Here is a 9,365-nt window from a genome sequence, read left to right on the forward strand (position 1 = left end):
CAGAGATATGAAAAATGAATAAACAAATGTGAGAAAAATTTAAAACATAGCTCAAATGAGGAAAAACAGTAATAATCATTGGTACTCAAAGAAGAAATGATTCCATCTTGTTACTTATTCAGGCAGTATTTAAATCCTTTAGACAAGTGAGTAATATATAAAAATTGCTTAGTAAAACAACATACAATACAATAATACATGCAGAATATTTAACTTTTAAGGTAGCAATAACTGTTGATGGTAATATAACTGACTGCTTTTTCAGTGTCAATACAGGATTTTTCCCATTTATCAACTTATTTATTCACTTTACACCCAGATTACTATCACCCTTCACAGTGTCCCCTCACATAGCCCTTCCCCTTATCTCCCTCTTGCATCTTTCTTTCCCCTCTGAGAAGGGGCAGGCTCCCCTGGATACCAACACTCCCTGGTATATCAAGCCTCTGCAAGACTAGGCACAAATAAGGTACTGAGGCCAAATAAGGCATCCCAGATAGAGGAACAGGATTCACAGTCAGGCAACAAAGTCAGGAACAGCTCATGCTTCAGTTGTTGGGTGGCTCGCAATACATGATTTTTAAAAATAATACAAAAGTCCTCTGTGAGTATGTCATGTGTATCTGTTCTAATGGCTGGCTGGAAGTTACATCCTTCAAGCATCCATTACACAAAAGTGTAAGCCTGCATATCACAGAAGACTGCATAGATATGGACATGATCACACAAAATTTAAAGATTTTTTTCCTTTTCTTTTTCTTTTTCTTTTTTTTTTCTTTTTGGTTTTTCAGGACAATGTGTTTTATTGCTGTGAAGTGAGACCACTACCACCACAACTCTTATAAGGGAAAACATTTAATTAAGGCAGGAATACAGCTTCACAGGTTTAGTTCATTATGGTCATGGTGGGAAACTTGGCAGCATGCAGGCAGATATGTTGATAGAAATTGAGCTGACATTTCTACATCTTGATCTGCAGGCAGCAGAAGGAGACTCTGTGGAACTTGATCATAGGAGACTTCAATGCCTGTTCCCACAGTGACACACTTCTTCAAAGAAAACCACACCTTCTAATAATGCCACTCTCTGTGGGCCAATCATGTATTCAATCCATTACACAGGATTTTTTCCTGTAGCCTTGACTGTCCTGCATCTACTTCTGTAGACCAAACTGGCCTTGAACTCATAGAGATCCTCCTGTTTTGTCTCCTGAGAGATGACATTAAAGGCATGCACTACTACTGGCAGACATTTTGTAGTATATTAAATCATGGAAAAGATTATCACTTTAAAATGATAATAATGAAAATTAATACCATTTAAGGGTGATCAGTTTCACGACTGCACAAAAGAACATATTGTTGAGGCAGAGTATGGTGGATAGGAATGGCTCTCATAGACTCATGTATTTGAATGCTTGTTCCATAGTGAATTGCATTATTAGTAGGTATGACCTTGTTGAACTGGGTATGACCTCGTTGAAGTTTATGTGTTACCATGAGGGCAGGCTTTCAGGACTCAGCCACTTTACTTCCTCCTGCTTGTGTATCACAGTATTGAATTCACAGCTCCTTCTCACTTCCATATCTGCCTGCATGCCACCATACTTTTTGCCATGACAATAATGGTGTAAATGTATGAACAGTAAACAAGCTCCAATTAAATATTTCTTTTTTAAGTGTTGTCATAGTCATCGTGTCCCTTTACTACCAAGAACAGCAGAAACAGTAGACTGGATCCAGCTGGAGGCTAGACACCCCATCTAAGAGAAAAGTTGTAACTAGGGTTGTGGGGTATTCTGTGACAGATCTGAGCATGTTTTGTGGAGGATTGTGGAAGGACTTCGGAGATTTGGGATACAAAAACCTTTGAGCATTAAGAATTCAAAGGGAAGTTCTTGAGGAGCTTGAAAGACAAGAATGTTAAAGGCAGTGTGGAAGAGTGTAACACAACAGTTTGCCATTTTGAACTGAGACTCTGTCATTCTGGTCAACTGAGGATAAAAGAATCAACCATGACTAAGGAGAGACCGGCAACTCTGAAGTGAAACACTTGTCTTACTGGGGCAATTGATATTGGTTAGCTGCAACTAAGAAATTATATGTGATCGATGAAGAAGAGAACAGCATCATTTCCTGAAATCACAGAGAACCTGTATTTCAGAGATCGTCAAGTTGCACCACGTCTCGTCAGCTGGACTTGGTAACCTGTAGAAACACCCTGGGAGTACTGGTTCTGAAGACATGAAACAAGACTTGGAGACACGGAGAGAACCTGTGACTTGGCACTCTCAGACACCAGGAGATTGGTAAAGGTGAATATTCAGTCACGCTTGAAGTGTAGGACCGAAGGGATCATGCATAGAAGTTTGACATGAGGAAGAAAGCCTAGAAAGACATTGGTGAAAGTGCAGCTCAGTGCCAGCAAAGGATGCCTGCAGTTTTGGAACTACCTGTATGTACCATGGGAAAACCACTAAGAACAGTAGCAACTGCGGAATGGATTCAGCTCAAGCCTAGGAGATAAAGTATGTGCTACAGAGGGCAGAGTTGTAGAATTGACACAGGCTTATTGGATGAGTTCAGAAGATCCTCAGTAGATACCAAACACAGGGTGGTTGCGAGTTGATTTTGCTTTGATTTGATTGTGACTATGCCTTGATTTCCATTTTTTAAAGTGAGAAAGTATCTTACTGGAGCCCACAACTGAGATTTTAAATTTTAAAAGACTTTGGATTTTAAAAGGGATTTTTAAAAGTCACTGAAATTTTAATGTGGTCAAATTGATAAAGCACGTTAAAGCTTGAATTTGTGGGACTTCTAAAATTATTTATTTTTTTTTTAATATGAGATCTTAGGGATGAAAAAAATGAATAATAATGGCTTGATAGCAATGTGCTTGTGAGTCAAGTGAACAAGGGGTTAGTTGTACCTCCTGGTTTTGTGTATCAATTTGACACAAAATCATTATAAGAGAATCATTCTCAGTGGAGTAAGTGACTCCATGGGACTTAGCTAAAAGATATTTCCTTAATTAGTAATTAGTGAGGAAGGGCCAAGAATATTCTGATTAGTACCTTCCCAGAGGGTTTTATAGGCAAGCAGGCTGAGCTAGTTGGAAACAGTCCTCCTCCACGGCCCTGTATCAGCTCTGCTTCCAACTTCTCGCTTTGTAGCAACTTCCTTCAGTGATGAAGAGCAATGTGGAAGTGTAAGTTAAATTTAACCCCTTTCTCTCCAGTTTGCATGTTGGCCATGGCGTTTTTGTTGTAGCAATAGAAAGCCTAAGATACAGAGATAAAAATTTATGAAGGAGGTCCAATTAGAATAACACTGGCATATAGGGAAATCTCTACGTTCAAGTTTCCTTATGGGCTTTGTTTTTATATTACCTTCCATTTTCAGATTGGACTCTTGTTCAAAGACCATGCATATAAGTAGAGAATACATAGTAGCTATGAAAACACAGAATAAGTTGTAAGCAGTTTAATACACTTAAGTACGTTTATAAATAATGTTTTCCTTCAAAAGATAGGAAGATTCACAACAATATGTAAACTAGGTGATAATAATAATGATGACGATAAAGGTAATTATGATTTTACTGAGAAAAATCTTTAAATCAGGATAGTGCAAGCCATCAACACTGATTGATAATTAAATGATCCTTCAAAACACAGAAAAAACTCTCAAAACGAAGAACCTAGGTCTGTTCACATTAAAGTAAAAATGCAATTATGTATATACAAAATGTTTTTTTTTTCATCCAGTCTATGTCATGTCCACAATTATGTGATGATTTGTTTATGGATGACTGACCATGAGTGTGATAGTTTGCATATATTTGGCCCAGGAAGTGGCACCATTTGTAGATGTGGCCTTGTTGGAGTCAGTGAGTCACTGTGGGCATGGACTTTAAGCCTAGCTGCCTGGAAGTGAGTATTCTGCTAGCAGCCTTCAGATGAAGATGTAGAACTCTCTTTTCCTCCGTTCCTCCTGGACTATGCCTGCCTGGACACTGCCATGTTCCTGCCTTGTTGATAATGACCTGAACTTCTAAACCTGTAAGCCAGTCCCAATTAAATGCTGTCCTTATAAGATTTGCCTTGGTCATGGTGTCTGTTTACAGCAGTAAAACCATAACTAAGACAAATACCCTATAAAATATCCAAGTTTCTGTGTTTAACAGTATCTGTTCTTGTTTCAAAGAGTATGGATATGGGTCCCAATACCAAGACTATGGTTTACAACAATTGGTAACTCTCATTACAGGGATTAAACAACCTCTCCTGAATTCAATGGGCACTAGTCCTGCATGTAGTATATGAACATATGTGTAGTCAAGAAAATTATATATATAAAACAAAAAATATAAATCTAAAAATAATTTAGAAAAAAGTATTTGGGTTAAATATTCTGTGTGCTAATTTTTGAACAGTAGATATCTTTTGTCCTTTGTCTAATACACAATGGGAGTATTTCCTACCCATGTTTGATAAATGCTCTTCAGGATCCATTGCCATGAATGTGCAGTTTAATATTCTTGTTCAACTTTTAATGGTGGAGTTCTACTTAATTTTACAGTTGTATGGTTATTATAATAATTGTGTTCAGATAGAAATATGAGTACAAACATATATATTTGAAATAAACTCAACATTTCAAAAAAGCAAAATCATAGCACTCAGAAATATACATAATTATATCTGGCATATATAATTATAATAGATATAAAGACAATATCTATGAAAAGACAGCAGCAGAAATCTAATGTAAGTAATGCATTGTCTTTCCAATAGCAGCAATCATAGTCACAAGGGAGAATTTCCTTGAAAATTTCATTCCCCTTCTTCCTTTCTGTCAGCATTATATTAGGCTTGTTTTAAAGAGATAGGATAGTTAATATGAATAAAAGTATACAAGTTTCTTGAACATGATAGATCAAATAATTGGAGTAGCACTATTTAATGATTTGTCTATGAGTTTCTTTTCTTTCTCCAAGATTGTCACTGTTCTAGCACTTTCATCCCAAACTGTAATTTGAGGTAAAATAAAAATACTTAACATATACATGGCTATAGGAATTAGTTTGAACTACATAATCTACCATGAGTTGACATTGAGGATAGATTTGCAAGATTTAGGATTAACTTGTTTTTTCAAAGCTTACATTGGCAAAGAAGACTTTAATAAGATGCCTTCAGACCATCTCAGACTACGGCATCCATATTTAAATTGGCAATGTGTTTCCTCTCCAGCTAGTGAAGACTAGTGCCTCAGAATGCTTGAACTACTTACTAAATGGCCCTTTGCAACTTAAAAAAATGGTGAACTGCTAATTAAAAATTTGTATTGCACTTTTCTATGAAAAGGAGAAATGAGTCCAAAACACTGAGTGCAACGGAGGGCAAAGTTTATCGAATAATTGTGACAGGGTATATTAAGTCAGGATATATAACTGCCACCTCAATACTTGTTTGAAAATGAAGTGTGGAAAATTCTTTGTTGTACAAAATATTTAACCCCAAGCCTAGGGTTTCTACCTAGCCTTTGGTAATTGAGTTACCCCCTATCCTGAAACACACACACACACACACACACACACACACACACACACACACCACTCACAGCCTTTATATTTACAATAAGACATAATCAGCACAAGAGCTGGGCAGATACCTAGCCCCCATGATATTAGAATCTACTTTCCTATGATAATCCTGAATTTATATTGTTTTATCTGGGTGGTTCTTAGCTCTTACTAGGCAGACCTCTTGACCATGATCTGTTGACTACTAATCCATGGCCACTTCTCCTTCTTTCTCTACTGCACCTTCATTCCTGTTTTGAATGCTAGAGCTGGATCAATTACCTCAGGCAAAATTGGTCACTATCTAGAAAAAAAACCTGGTTACAATTGCTAATGTTTCTGAGCTTGAGAAAATTGTATGCCCAGAGGAACATGGGGCCATGTTATTTTCTGATGACTCCTCTGCAGCCAAGTCCAGTCTGTGAACCAGGATTGTGATGTACTTTTTGTTGACAGTATTTCCAAGAGGAGTACAACACTGCAATGGGACTTTAGTGAAGGTGTGTGTGTGTGGGGGGGTACTGAAAAGAAGAGGAAGTACTTAGTTATTCATCTTTAAAGTTGGTTGTCAACATTCTGTGGAAACAAACACCTTCCCAACTTTTCTGTGTTCTAAACCCAATCGGGAGAAACATCTAGGAGTAAGATAATTTTAATATAATAATAATAATAATTTAATAATTCTAAAATAATTTTAACAGCTAAATGTAATATCTACCATAAAGAACCCTGTCAAGATGTAGTCATGGGGGGCTGGAGAGATGGCTCAGCAGTTAAGAGCACTGACTGCTCTTCCAGAGGTCCTGAGTTCAATTCCCAGCAATCACATGGTGGCTCACAACCATCTGGGATCTGATGTACTCTTCTCGTGTGTCTGACAGCTACGGTGTACTCATATAAAAATAAATAAATCTTTAAAAAAATAAATAGTCATGGGTGGAAGAATAATGTGATATATAAAATACAACACCTTAATTTTCAATGAAACTTACTTGTTTTGATATTTTGATATAAGTTTAGGACTTTAATAATTTCTGAACGAACTCTGCAATATTAGCATCACTTCAAGGCTGTTCCTTGCAAATTGCTGAAACACTGTGTCAAAAAAGAAAAAGATTCAAAAGTAAAGTGACATTCCTCCATCATTAGTAGCAGTGCAAACTTTTATATCACTTTGGAAATCAACTTTGCAGTTTCTCAGAAAACTGGGGATAGTTATACCTCAAGAATCAGCTGTATACATAGGCATATACCTAGAAAATGCTCCAACATCCCACAAAGACCCTTACTCAACTCTGCTCATAGCAGCTTTATTCATACTAGCCAGAACGAGAAACAACCTCGATGTCCCTCAGTGGGATGGTGGGCTGTGAAAAGTAGCCTTATTCCTATTGAAGATAGGTCAAATCCCAAGGCACCCTAAGGACAGTGGGAGCATTTCCAGTCGCCCAGGAGATCAGGCCCCACTCATGGAGCTACAACCTCCAAAGACCCCTGTGAAAAAGTTTGAGACAGATAAGTCACATAGGGCAATACCGCAAGGCCTTCTTCCACAGGTGAGGATGTGACCACAGTCATGTAGGCTCAAGACAGATCAGTCACATAGATGCAGGATCATGCCCCCAAATAGGTAGATGAAGTATTCCCAAGCTCTCAGGCCAAAACAATAGACATTACCTGCTGCCAGACCCTGACCCATCCTGAAACTGAACTTAAGAATCCTATCCACAAGGATTAAAAGCTTGCATACTCCATAGTCTGAGAGCTTCGGTCATAAGAGCTGGAACATCAATGCTTGGGGAAGGTATGTTCTTCCAAAACTGCACCAGAAACTCCCGTGCACCACTTGCCTGCTAGTCACTCCCCAGCTGCCTTAACTGGCCTGAGCAACTGAAGCTGCAGAGGCAAAAATGGAGGCAGAGCAGAACCAGCAGCAGGGCAGCAGAAACAGTCTCCCCACCAAACTTGTCTCAGTTCTCTCCCCTTCCTCTGAACCTATGCACCTAGCTGGACTAGAAATCTTCATGGAAAGCCCCCAGCATTAAGGCCAATATCCCTCAACTGAAGATTGGATAAAGAAAATGTGTAACATATACAAAATGGAATACTAGCCACCTACTAAAAACAAAGATATCATGAATTTTGCAGGCAAATGAATGGAATTTGACATTATCATCCTGAGTGTGGTAACCCAGTCCCAAAAGGGCATGAATGATAAGTACTCACTTAATGTGGATATTAGCCATTAAATACAGAGCCCATGTTACACTGCATAGACCCAAAGAAGCTAAACAAGAAGGAAGTCCCAAACAAGGAAGCTTGAGTCTCACTTAGAAGGGGGGATAAAGTAATCAGAAAAGGCAAATTCAGAAAGGGAATTTAGAATCAGCAAGAATCGGGAGGGTAATGGGGTTTTACAATCAGGTGTTGGGAAGGTCAGGAGAGATGCCTAGATGGCCATGAAAATTAATGGAAATCTGCAACTGACCGATATGAAGAGGTAGACGTGGGATGAGTGAGGTGCCCAAGAATCAATGGGGATGACCTTCGCTGTGACTCACAACACTGAAGAGACCAGGCAATGACCCCAGTGGAGCAACAGAGACACCATCCCACCCATAAAACATTCAACCCAAAAATTTTCTGATCTACAAGAAATGTAGGCATGGGGGATGAAGCAAAGACTGAGGGAATGGCCAATCAAAAATAGGGGCCAACTTGTGACCAATCCCATGGGCAAGCACCAATCCCTGACACTATTAATAATACTCTGTAATGCTTGCAGACAGGAGAATGTCCAGTGAGAGGCTCCACCAAGCACCTGTCTCAAACAAGTACAGAAACCCACAGCCAAAGAATGTGTGCACCTTGGGGACCCTTATGGAAGAATTGGAGGAAGGATTGCGATCCCTGAAAGGGATAAGAACTCAGAAGGAAGATTAAGAGGTCAACTAACCTGAATCCTTGCGGCTCTTTGAGTCTGAACAATCAACCATTACATATACCAGGTGGACCTAGGCCTCATCACACATATTCAGCAGATGTGCAGCTTGGTTGTCATGTGGTTCCCACACAACTGGATCCTTGGCTGGATCCAAAGCTGTTTCCTGTATGTAGGATATATTCTTCTAGTTGGACTGACTTTTCTGCCCTCAGTGGGAAAGAAAGCAGCTAGCCTTTCAGAGACTTGAAATGCGAGGGTGGTGGAATATCTTGGCAGCCCCACCTGCACAGAGGAGGAGAGGAAGAATTGGGGAAGTGTTGTTGGAGGGGTACTGACTTGGGAGGGGGACAGTGAGCAGAATGTAAAGGGAAGAAGTAAAATATAAAATTAATTTCAAAAGTTAAAAATGATTTTCTCATATATATGTTCTAGTTAGAATAAATATATGAGTCAAGAAACTAATAACATCATGGGTCTGTATTTCAGGGGAGGGGAGTGTTTAAAAAACAGTGGTATAAATATTAAGGGAAACTAGTGACAGACTTAATGTCTTAGTTAGGGTTTTACTTCAGTGAACAGAAAACATGACCAAGGCAACTCTTATAAGGATGACTGTTAAGACAGAGATGCAGCTCCCAGACAGGGTCAAGTAAGTACTGGTGACAGGTGCAAGTCGGGGCTGGAATGCCACCCTTGAGAAGAAAATGTTTTTCTTTCTTGGCCTGAAACTATTTTCTGCTGTATCCTGTTTCTGTGGAAGTGGTTCTCATGGTCTTTTGGTAATGGCGAGTATATTTTGACAATAAGAAGAGGCGTGATTTGTTATGAGAAT

General features: G+C 38.9%; 1 long non-coding RNA gene across 1 annotated transcript; it reads right to left on the reverse strand.

Annotated features, from left to right (window-relative positions):
* Positions 1-3,076: 3,076 nt before the first annotated feature.
* On the reverse strand, positions 3,077-8,815 carry Rhog-ps3 (ras homolog family member G, pseudogene 3). Its single transcript, XR_015646448.1, has 3 exons — positions 8,546-8,815; positions 6,582-6,684; positions 3,077-3,283 (listed from the first exon to the last, which is right to left on the reverse strand). It is a non-coding gene; the product is annotated as a ras homolog family member G, pseudogene 3 (long non-coding RNA).
* Positions 8,816-9,365: the final 550 nt, after the last annotated feature.

Source organism: Rattus norvegicus, chromosome 1 (assembly GCF_021556685.1).
Source record: "Rattus norvegicus strain SHRSP/BbbUtx chromosome 1, alternate assembly SHRSP_T2T, whole genome shotgun sequence".
NCBI lineage: Eukaryota > Metazoa > Chordata > Mammalia > Rodentia > Muridae > Rattus > Rattus norvegicus.